The sequence below is a fragment of the Acomys russatus genome, chromosome 10 (assembly GCF_903995435.1).
Source record: "Acomys russatus chromosome 10, mAcoRus1.1, whole genome shotgun sequence".
Taxonomy (NCBI): domain Eukaryota; kingdom Metazoa; phylum Chordata; class Mammalia; order Rodentia; family Muridae; genus Acomys; species Acomys russatus.
In genome coordinates, this window is record NC_067146.1 from 24,737,052 (window position 1) to 24,748,896 (window position 11,845).

The 11,845-nt window shown below is 38.0% G+C and overlaps 1 non-coding gene across 1 annotated transcript; it reads left to right on the top strand.

Moving 5' to 3' along the window:
• Positions 1–8,758: 8,758 nt before the first annotated feature.
• LOC127194942 (small nucleolar RNA U13) lies at positions 8,759–8,863 on the top strand. Its single transcript, XR_007831322.1, has one exon. It is a non-coding gene; the product is annotated as a small nucleolar RNA U13 (small nucleolar RNA).
• Positions 8,864–11,845: the final 2,982 nt, after the last annotated feature.

Consider the following 11,845-nt stretch of genomic DNA (forward strand, 5'->3'; position numbering starts at 1 on the left):
CATCTGGTTGGTTTTAGCACTTAGGAAGATACCTTTAAGCCTCTAAGACAAGGGCTGACCAGGATATATGAAAAGTCCTCATTCCTCCTTGAACTCAGAGTTCCAGCTCTTATTCCATCTGGGAAATCTATAAATTTCTCAAAGGTTCAAATTTGCTGTTTTCAGGAGAATAAGCCAATCCAGTGCCACATCCATGTAATGGTAACCCAAGGCTGGGCTAGTCTATGGAACACTTGTACTGCCACAGATACAAAATAAACAACATAGAGGCTGAATGGAAAATCAGAACAACAGGCTTTTGTTTAATACTCTCAAAGATCATCATCTCTTTGTAAGATGCCCAGAAAAGAAGCTAGAAGACTTTAAAATTAAACAGGTTATGACCCTAAAGAATACATTAACTTCTATTCATAATGTTTAGAGGCCAAGATCTGATCTACCACCTCAACAATTGTAACTGTCCATTCAAGTAAATGTACCAATATAGCTGGAAACAATGATGCTTTTCCTCTTACACTCAAGCCAAGCAAAGGGAATTGATGTGAAAGAGTCTTCTGACTAATGATATTCTTTATCTGTGTAGACTGAAGATTAAGTAGGAGTATATTATATTAGGGCATTATAAGGTCAAATGAGTAAAAAGACAAAATATGTAATCTTAAAAGAATAGCAATAATTTTTATAAAACTACTTAGAATTTGAAAGAACGCCCTGAGCTTTAAAATCACTTCTATTTTTTCCAAATGAAATTAGAGTTCTTTATTCTAATGTAATTGTAATTAATATTGTGTAGTTGTAATAATGTAATTATTATTAATTACATTTTCCAAATGTAATTAAAATCCATTGCTTGGAACAAAGGCAATCAGTGGGTTTCATTATCTGTATTTCTAAAAGAAACAATTAATATGGCAGGTTTCAGTTACATAGCACAAATATCCAGATACTCTGTGTCTTAGGACTATTAATTCTTATACCTTGATCAGAGTAAACAGAGGTATTACATGAACATTTGATTTTAGAAAGCAATTTCCAAAGTTCTGTCTTTAATGCGTTTATAATTTAGTTGGTTATAAAAAACACCATTCATTTAGATTCATTTCTATATTTATGTATGACATCTTGAATGACACATATTTAACTTTCCAGAATCATATATATCACAATATATCACAAACAGCATCATTAACATTTCAAATAGGGGTTACTTCTGTATTCATGAGTTAGACTTTAATAGTAGATTAAATGTAATTGCAAGTGCATACGTGTAATAATGTTACAGAGTTGTCAATTAAATGTTATTAATGGGAGGTTACATTTTCTGTGAGTTCAGAGACAATGTCGAATTTCAAATTCCAAGGTTTATACTAATATCTCCTGTGTTATTTATTCTACTTTTTAAAAATCTTGGTTTATTCAGCAATAAAATGGGCTGAACAGTCTCTTTATTCTAAATGAAAGAAAAGGTTAAGGATTCTCTTGAAGATTAATAGGAACATGTAAAAGATTAGAACTTGGAATTGATGATAGAACACTTCGTAACAGATTCATTTCCATAAAAGCCAATGTTAAATTGGGTCATGATAAGAAATTAGACAAAATAAGAAAGGCCATAGAGAAGCCTATCCGTTTTTGTTTAATTTCTGGTTGTTATTTAAATTTTTTTCTCTATGTTATACTGCTTTTATCTTTCAAGTATACTCCATTAGCTTTCTCTCTCTCTCTCTCTCTCTCTCTCTCTCTCTCTCTCTGTATGTGTGTATGCATGCATGTGAGTATGAGTATCTGTGTGTGTGTGTGTTTGTGTATGCATGCATGTGAGTGTCTTGTGTGAGTATATGTGTGTATCTGTGTATGTGTGTGTGTGTGTGTGATAGAGAGAGAGAGAGCGAGAGAGAGAGAGAGAGAGAGAGAGAGAGAGAGAGAGAGAGAGGGAGAGAGAGAGGAAGAGAGAAAGAGGGAGAGAGAGAGGAAGAGAGAAGGAGAGAGAGAGAGAAGAGAAGAGAAGAGAAGAGAAGAGAAGAGACGAGACGAGAAGAGAGGAGAAGAGAAGAGAAAACAAAATTTATAAAGTATTCTGAGAATTTAAAAATTTGAGTTGAAGTACTAAAATGACTGGGTAAGAATCAGACACAATACTGTCTCTCTGTCTTTTAGTTAGTTTGGCTAACGGTTTGTCTATCTTGTTGATTTTCTCAAAGAACCAGCTCTTGGTTTTGTTGATTCTTTGGACTGTTTTCTTAGTTTTTAATTTATTAATTTCAGCCTTGAGTTTGATTATTTCCTGCTCAAACTATGGCACCAGCCAAGGACAATACATGCAGTAAACTTCAAACCCCTACCCAGATCTAGCCAATGGACAGAACATTCTCCACAGTTGAATGGAGAATGGGGACCAACTTCCACATGAACTCTGGTGCCCCATATTTGACCACGTCCCCTGGATGGGAAGACCTGGTGGCACTCAGAGGAAGGATAGCAGGCTACCAAGAAGAGACTTGATACCCTTTGAGCATATACAGGGGAAGAGGTCCCCCTCAGTCACAGTCATAGGGGAAGGGAGTAAGGGGAAAATCGGAGTGAGGGAGGAATAGGAGGATACAAGGGATGGGATAACCATTGAGATGCAATATGAATAATAAGATATATTAAAAAAAGAATCAGACACAAAAATGAGAACAATGGGGGAAAATAGTCAATCCTGCATGCTGTCAAATATTTATATAGTTCATTAAGAACTAAAGGCAAAGAAGAATTTTAATAAACAAATCTATGTATAGTCAAGTTGTACCATAGTATATTACACATGATTTTTTTGTTTTGTTTTGTTTTTCGAGACAGGGTTTCTCTGTGTAGCCTTGGCCATACTGGGCTCACTTTGTAGACCAGGCTGGCCTCAAACTCACAGCGATCCGCCTGCCTCTGCCTCCCGAGTGCTGGGATTAAAGGCGTGCGCTAGCACGCCTGGCCACATGATTTTTCTGGCAACCAAAATGTTAAAAAACATCCTGTGTTCAAAATCTTTACTCCAAGGCTGGAAACATGCTCAGTGTTTAAGAGCTGTTACTGCTCTTGCCTAAGATGTGAGTTTAATCCCCAATACCCATGTTAGTTTGCACACAATGACCTGTAACTGCAACTCCAAGCCATTCATTGTTTTCTAGCCTCCCCAGGCACCTGTACATATGCGGTGTTCTCTCATACACACATACACATAATTTTTTAAATACTGAAAACTTCATTTGGTATCCTGAAATGGCCGGGGCGGTGGGTGTGAAGTGAATTTTTGACATAGGGTAAAGTCTAGAAACTTCCTTCTCCTTGTAGCCCTTTCTGTCTCTGTCTGTCTCTCTCTGTCTCTGTCTGTCTGTCTGTCTGTCTGTCTGTCTCTCTCTCTCTCTCTCTCTCTCTCTCTCTCTCTCTCTCTCTCTCTCTCTCTCTCTCTCTCATTCACACTTACAGAAACCATTCTCAGAAACTTGCTTAAGTCCAGGGCAGGCGACCAATCAGCCCACTTCCACAGTCACTGTAGTTTCCAACTCTACTCAGTGTATTATACTGATTAATGTAATGCTTATGTATGCCTATGCCATTGGGATAGTCTCATTTTCTAAGTTTTCCACAATACCAAATATTCATACACATCAACTAGCCAATACAACTTTTGTAGGCCATTTCTTGAAGTTTATGGACATTTTCCTCATGTAAGTGAATCACCCATAGCTCCACAAACATTAGACCAGGGATAATTCTCATCTCACTATTTACCATTTGCTCCTCTGTTGTGTGTCCATAGGTGAGCTTATATGCCTCTCTCCTGAGCCTGTTAGCCAAGTCTGGTTGTGGAATGTGTGTGTGTGTGTGTGTGTGTGTATTTGTACTATAAGGTGTGAGCCTGTGTTCACTGGGCAGCACACTACAACAGGGAAAGGCATCATGAGAGTAGATGGACACTATCATAACCATCATAAACAGAAAATTAGTCATCTCAATTACATTGTTAAATTGCACCTTCACACAAACAGAAGACATATCCTGGCAGAACACTAGCTCCTACCTGTTACTGGACATCCATGGGCAGCAAAAGGCTCTGACTGGAGATTAAACTGACTGTGAGATGGGGTGGGCTTCTTGCATGGGGAAATATTATTTCTGCTCACTGGGATCTAGTCTATGGTCCAAAGAAGGAAGACAGAGCATTGTTCACAGCTGTGGAGGTGGTTGTAGGATATGCCTTTCCACTGTGTATCCACTCTCTGTTTTTTGTAGGATATATTGACAAGGAGAAAGCTTGATTGCTTGCATGACAAGAAATTCTGAGTATATGGAGCCAAGTTTATACAAAGTCAGGTAAATCTGACTGATAGTGCTCTAATCGTTCAAGTGATTTTTATAATGAAGAGCAAGCAAATGGTCTCTTTGCCTCAAGGATGCTCTTGTTTTCAAAGGCTGCTCACTCTACAAACATTCTTGGAGAGACAGTTTGGAGCAAAGACGTCTATTCAAGAGACATGCTCAAATCCAAGAACAACTGGATGATCCCTTCACAACCCTCTTTCATGTTGCTCCTAGCTCTCTCTCCCAAGTCTTTCAACTTTACAATTCTTTTTCATTGTTCTGTTTTTCCCCAAACTTTCCTTTTTATTAATATCATGTCTCTTTTTAAGCAGGGAACATAAATTGCTTTTTTACATTTATCTTCCATTGGATGCTCTTAGAGGGATGGAGTAGAAGAAGAGGGATGGATGGTAGGGTTTTCTGCAGCCCTTCCCTTCCCAGGTACCACTTAAGAGATTTGGAGGTCAAGATGTCAGCTTCCTTTGAGACAAATGGCATGTTGGTGGTCAGTAAGATTCTTGTAGAGAGGGGATTAAGACGTTAAAAGGAGACAGATTTCAAGAGCTAATCAGGAAAATCTCCAGTCTCATTTCAGCGCTGGCCTCTCATAGCTAGATGAAAAACAAACCATCACTGGCTTCTGGGTAACTGACAGAGACCCAGGCACTCCTGGCAAATAATTGCAAAGTTAGAGACGAACCAGTGACAGGAGCTTGAAACTGTTCCAAAGTCAACAAGGCTAAAAGGGAATCTGATGACGACAGATTATCAGTTACGTTAGCTCTGCTTCTTGACTACATGGCTAAAAGGTAACTAACTGCTGGTGTAAAACACCATGAACTCTTCTTTCCTGGCCCAAAGCTAACAAATCAACAATGAATGTGATTATTTCTTTCTCTTTTCAATTCGTCCCGCAGGCTGGTCTGCACACACCACATCCTAGCCAATGACAAGGTTAATCAAATGATAATAAGTTTAAACAGTCTTCCCTTAAGGGTCCCAGATAGGCAGCTTGGAGTTTTTAGATAGGCAGCTTGGAGTTTTTTGTACCCATAGTCTACATCACCCTAGAAACAAGGTGGATTTACTCCCTTTTGTAAATCTACAAGAAACAAAAGTCCTGGAGGCCTGTGCTCTTCTTTCCTGGTGCATCTACAGTACTCTCTCATGTACACCTCCAAGACACTGTCTTCAGTTTCCCCTGTGGGTTGCACATTTTTCAAAAATAACTTTTTATTTATTTATTGGTTCATGTGTGTGTGTGTGTATGTGTGTGTATGTATATGCATGTGTGGGTGTGTGCTTTAGTGTGTGCATGTGTGATGGAGAGTCAGAAGACAACTTGCAAGAAATCAGTTTTCTCCTTCCACCATGAGTGTCCGGCCTCGAGCTTAATGGTCACCTCCTTTACCTTTGTACCATTTCATCAACCACACAAGTCCACTTAACTGGTTCTTTTTTTCAAAAAAGATAAATAAATCAATAAGTAAAATTTGCATTATAATATAATTACATCGTTTCTACTTGCTTCTTCCCCAATCCTCCTCCTCCATTTTTAAATCTTTGTGCTATGAAACCAAAAACCTGTAAAGAGGACTCTAGCAATAATAATTTAGACAATTAAATTGTATTCTATGCACATTGTATTTTGTATACATTGAGCACATAAAAATGAACAGGTAATTCGTGCTAAATAACTCATATTCAATATAAACATAATCTTCTGGTCCAGCGGAGGTGTACGCCTATAATTCCAACAGAAGGGAGGCTGACACAAGAGCATTGCAAGTTGAAGGCGAACGGAGGTAGGGTACATAAACGGAAAAAAGAAATATAAAATAAATATTAACAAATAAATACTACACCAAGATGATTCATCAAGTAAAGGCAAGCCTGATAATCTGAGACCAATTCCAGTGACCTATAATGGCAAAAATACAGAAAGGACTGAAGTAACCTCTGACTGCCATATGTAGTGTGACTCATTCTCATCCTCTCACACAGAAATCAATATATAAATATTTAAAATTGGTGAATAGAGACAACAATAATGACTTTTATGTGTATCATATAAGCTCTGTGTGAAAATAATACATGAGTAGAAGTGTGAAATTATTTACAAAAAGTATTTTATTTTTAATGTGTTCACTTTACGTCCTGATTATAACCCCCTCCCTCATGACTCCCAGTCTGTCCTTCCATCCCTTACCCCTATCCTCCCTTCCTTAGTCCTCAGAAAAGGGGAGTCCTCCTCCCCTAACATGTGACCTAGACCTATCAAGTTTCATCTGAACTGCCTGCATCTTCTTCCTCTGTGGACTGGCAAGGCTGCCCGGCCAGAGGGAAGTGACCAATGTGTTGGCAACAGTTCATGTCAGAAGTAGTCCCTACTTCCCATATTGTGGGACCCACAAGGAGACTGTTCTGCCTACCTACTACATCTGAGCAGAGGGCCTAGGTCCCCACCAAGCATGGTCCTTGGTTGGTGCATCAGTCTCTGCAGCCCCCCTATCCTCTGGCCTGATCTGTTGGGTCCACTGGTCTATTTGAAGAGTTCCTGTCCACTCCAGATCCTTCTATCCTCCCACTCTTCCATAAGACTCCCTACATTCCACTCTGAAGTTTGACTGTGATTCTCAGCATCTGCTTGAGTCTCCTGCTGGGTGGAGTCTTTCAGAGGACCTCTATAGTAGACTCCTGCCCCATTCCTTCTCTTTAGTTGCTTCCACTGTCTATTCTATTTGCCCTCCTGGATGAGAATTAAGCATTCTTCATAGGATTCTTCTTTTTATTTGGCTTCTTTAGGTCTGTATATTGTAGTGTGGTTATCCTGAATTATGTGGCTAATATGCATTTACCATGCCTGTCTTTCTGGGTCTGTGTTACCTCACTCAGGATGATCATTTGCCTGAAAAATTCAAGATTTCCTTGTTTTCAATAGGGGAGGAGTATTTCACTGTGTGTGTGTGTGTGTGTGTGTGTGTGTGTGTGTGTGTGTATGTATGCATATGTCCTTGTTGTATGGTTGAGCATCTTTTGGGTATATGCCCAGGAGTAGTATAGCTGGGTCTTGAGGTAGCACTATTCTCGATTTTCTGAGAAAGTGCCAGAGTGATTTCCAAAGTAGTTGTACAAGTGTGCACTCCCACCAGCAAAGGAGGAGTGTTCTCGTTTCTCCACATCCTTGCCAGCATGTGCTGCCACTTGAGTTTTTGATCTTAGCCATTCTGATAGGTGTAAGATGGAATCTCAGAGTCCTTTTGACTTGCATTTCCCTGAGGACTAGAGACACTTAGTACTTCTTTAAGTGTTTCTTGGCCATTTGATATTCCTCTATTGAGAATTCTCTATTTAGTTCTGCAGCCCACTTTTTAATTGGATTATTTGGTTTGGTTGTGTTTACTTTCTTGAGTTCTTTATATATTTTGGATATTAGTCCTCTGTCGGAAGAATGAATGGTGAAGATATTTTCCCAGTCTGTAGGCTGTCATTTTGTTCTGTTTACAGTGTTCTTTGCCTTACAGAAACTTTTCAGTTATTAAAATTAATAATTTTATGTTGAAAAATATGAGGCATTTTCAAAAATGATTTGCATTTATAGATTAAAATTTTCAGAACCTTATCTGGGTATTTTGGGATATAATTTCAGCATTATGTTCCCTTGTAAGTTGAATGTAGAGAAAGCTATAAGGAAATAGAAATAATAGATACAACAATACTTACAAATTCTAGAATTCAGTTGCCAATGTTGAACCTGAAACATATCTTTTTGTTTGTTTGTTTGTTTGTTTCAAGATGTTTCTCAGTGTAGCCCTGGCTGTTCTGGACTTGCTTTGTAGACCAGGCTGGCCTTAAATTCACAGAGATCCACCAGCCTCTGCCTCCCCAAGTGCTGAGATTACAGGCGTGTGCCACCCCACGTGCCTGAAACATATCTTTTTAAAGGGTGCCATTCTGCTGCTTTGAATTCAAGAAGGTGTAGTCAGAACCAAAAGTGGTTCAGGCTTGAGCACTTGCATCCCTATGAGCTCCACAACTTAAAAAAAAATAGTATTAATTCACTTGTTTTTCCCTGTAAGGGAAAGAATCACAACGTGAAAAATTGAAATGCAACTTCAGGGTTAAATAAATAAAATTTAATAACAAAAAATCTTTTAAATATAGCTAACATTTTTATAATTGGAACTTTTAATCACACATATTTTAGGCTTACTGAACATTGTTTTTTGAAATGAAGAAAAATTCTTGCCTTCCTTTGTTGATTAGCTATCTCTAAATAAAAGATGTTACTTTGAATCTTAAATACAACTGGTTTTGGTACCATGACAACAAAAGGAAGGATTTACAGTTTTTACAGGGTTTCTTTTCTTTTCTTTGTTGGGATGGTCTTATTGTAAAGTTAAAGTCTGACCTTGACCAGTTCTTTTTTGTCGTTCATGAGCATGGCGATTGGTCCTCACTCCTTTGAATGATGTGTGCTGCCTTGTAAACCCTGTTATGATGTGGGCACATTACCTATCTGCTGTGAACTTAAAGAAGCAAGGCTGGCCTTGAACTTGTAGTGCTCTTGCCTCAGCTTCCCGAGTTCTTGCATTGATGATGGGCATCATGTTTTACAAGATTCATAGATTTAAATGAATATCCCTCCTGCCCCTTAGGGCATTCCAACCTCAAGGAGAAGACACAGAGAAATTATAAGTATTTAGGATAATGCTCATATGTACATTTTGAAATATGATGACAAAAGCTTAGTGAATGTTTATTCTATTTTTTTACAGATGTCTTCAATACAATTACATATAGCTATGTACCTTAACCAGTTTTACCTACTGAATGCAAAATTCAAAGGGAAATGCAGGAAATACAAGGAAATTACAAAGCACTGATCTAAGCAACTTTAACAGATGAACACAGTGATGTACACATCACAACAGCCAAAGTGTGGAGCATTTCTATCTGACAATGGAGCTGCCTGGACCATTTTTAGGGTTGACTTTCTCCAATCATAAGTCTAGTATCAGATATGAATAATTTTTTGATTGTTCTAGGAGTGTCTGAAAGTGAAAACAATTTGTATACATTCATTTGAATCTGGATTCTTTTAATAGATGTCTTTATTTTAAATTTCTCCAAAGAATTGTCTAAGTAGTGCAGGCTCTTTCAATTTAATCATTGAGCACCACCTACTTACATAGGTTGTATATATAACAGCAATATTTTATTTATTAATCCTCTATCTTTTGATGGATTTAGGTGAACAATAGAGAAAATGTAGTGGTTTGAATGAGAAAGGCCTCAAAGAACTAGAAGCTTAGCAAGTCACCCTAGTAGGGCCTTGGAAAATAACAGTGCTGAGAATAATGCTTAATATGTAGGACCATCTCAGGAGGTTTAAGAAGGGAACAATATTAGAAACGGGGCTAGAGATTATTCTTGTAATATTTTTTTTAAAGAAATATGGATGCTTTTTTTGCCTTTGTTCTACAAATCTTCCTGAGACTAAATTGAAAAAAATACTAGATTAATTTTCTTGGTTGAGGATCCTAATATTGATTGTAGCATGGCTATTAGTAGTCACTCTTATGGAGGTCTACATGGAATAAAAGAAAATGCAATGTTTGATGTTAAAAAAAAAAAAAAGAGTACCATGAAATTTAATGCTGTTGGTGCTAAGAGAAATGAGAGCCCAGATGTAAAATGGGACAAAGTAAGGGGTATCTTCAGGGATAGCCTTTTCACACCTAAGCTTCCATTGATAAAAAGGAAATTCCTGAGGAACTTTATGTTCTTAAAAGGCAAGAAAAGGAAAGCTTATGTGAAAGGGTATAAAGTTATAGTCACAATGAGGTTTGTGAAAATGTCTGCACACTATGATGGTGATAGTTTAAATATTGTGATTTTAAAGTTGCTAAGAGAATAAAACACAAATAGTCTCATTACAAAAATACTTAAAATACTTAATATGTCACATAGCTTATTTTAAACATTCTACATTGTAATACATAGATTACACTACTTTGAACCCTATCAATGCAAGTAATTAATAGTGCCAATTTATGAAAGTATTCATATCACCATGTTCAAATGCATATGTACTATCCTACTTTGCACTGTGTTTGTCTTGTCTGAGTTTTTTCAAAAGAGTAAGCATACTCTTAATTTGTTAAAAACCCAATATTCCAATAATTTTGTGCTAAATACTTTCATTTCCCGATTAAAATTTGTTTACCTAAATATGAAAAAGGGTCATCCACTTAGGAGACTCCTCCTGTAGAGAAGCTAGTTCTGCTTCTCTGTTAGTCATGAGCTGCCTGTAGCTTTTGATCAGGTATGGTACATTGTAAGAGTCGGCCTTCCACATTATCATGTCTGTTGACATCATCACTGTTCAAGTCTCTTTTTAGGCAACCATGTTGTTGAGGCATCATGGATAAAGTTTCTCTGTCATTTCTAGGAAACACATGTGGTAGTTTGAATGTGAATGACCCCCCAATGGGCTCATATACTTAAGTGCTTGGTCACCAGGGACAGAGATTGTTTGAAAAGGATTAAGAGATTTGGCCTTATTGGAATGGGTGTGGCCATTTTGGAGGAAATGTGTCCCTAGGGCTGGGCTTGGAGGTTTCAAGAAGACCAGAGCTTAGAACTAACTCTTTCTCTCTCTCTCTCCCTCTCTCTCTGTCTCTGTCTTTGTCTGTCTGTCTGTCTGTCTGTCTGTCTCTCTCTCTCTCTCTCTCTCTCTCTCACATACACACACACACACACACACACACACACACACACACACACACACACAATTGTCACAGTCCTGGTTCTCTTCATAGTAGTAGAAAAATGACTAAGACACACAGTCTCACAGCAACCTTCCTGGTCCTGAGTCTGTGTGCATTCTGCCACTATTTCCCTTGAATGGAAACACTCTCCTGGACATTCTTTTCAGGAGATTCAGGAAAAGAGAGAGAAAAAGGGAGAGGGGAGAGAGAGAGAGAGAGAGAGAGAGAGAGAGAGAGAGAGAGAGACAGACAGACAGACAGACAGAGACAAAGACAGAGACACAGAAAGACACAGAGAGACAACCTGTCTCAAACAAACAAACAAATAAAAACTCTCATGTTTGTGTTGTTGTTTGGGTAATACCACTGAAATTAATTACTTCATCAATGGCTGAACTACATTTTTTGGCACAGCAGTGTTTTGTTGCTTCAGTAGGTTTTCCTACAGCAGAAGATCTATTGTGCAGCAGTTTGATTTTGGCATTTTAGAAATTTCAGAAGATGCTTATTCTAGAGTAAAAAGACAAAACATACTTTGTGTATTTGAAAATAAAGGAGCTCAGGCTTCAGAGGGGACAGTTACTTTTTGCGTGCAGCAGTTGCATTTGGGTAGCACTTACTGCTGATTTTCAGAGATCATTTTGAAACCTGGATAGTAGAAAAATTAAACTTCCATCCTTTTGGAGCCCGGGTTAGAAGATTTGAATCCTACTGACATACATAGGACAGTTGCA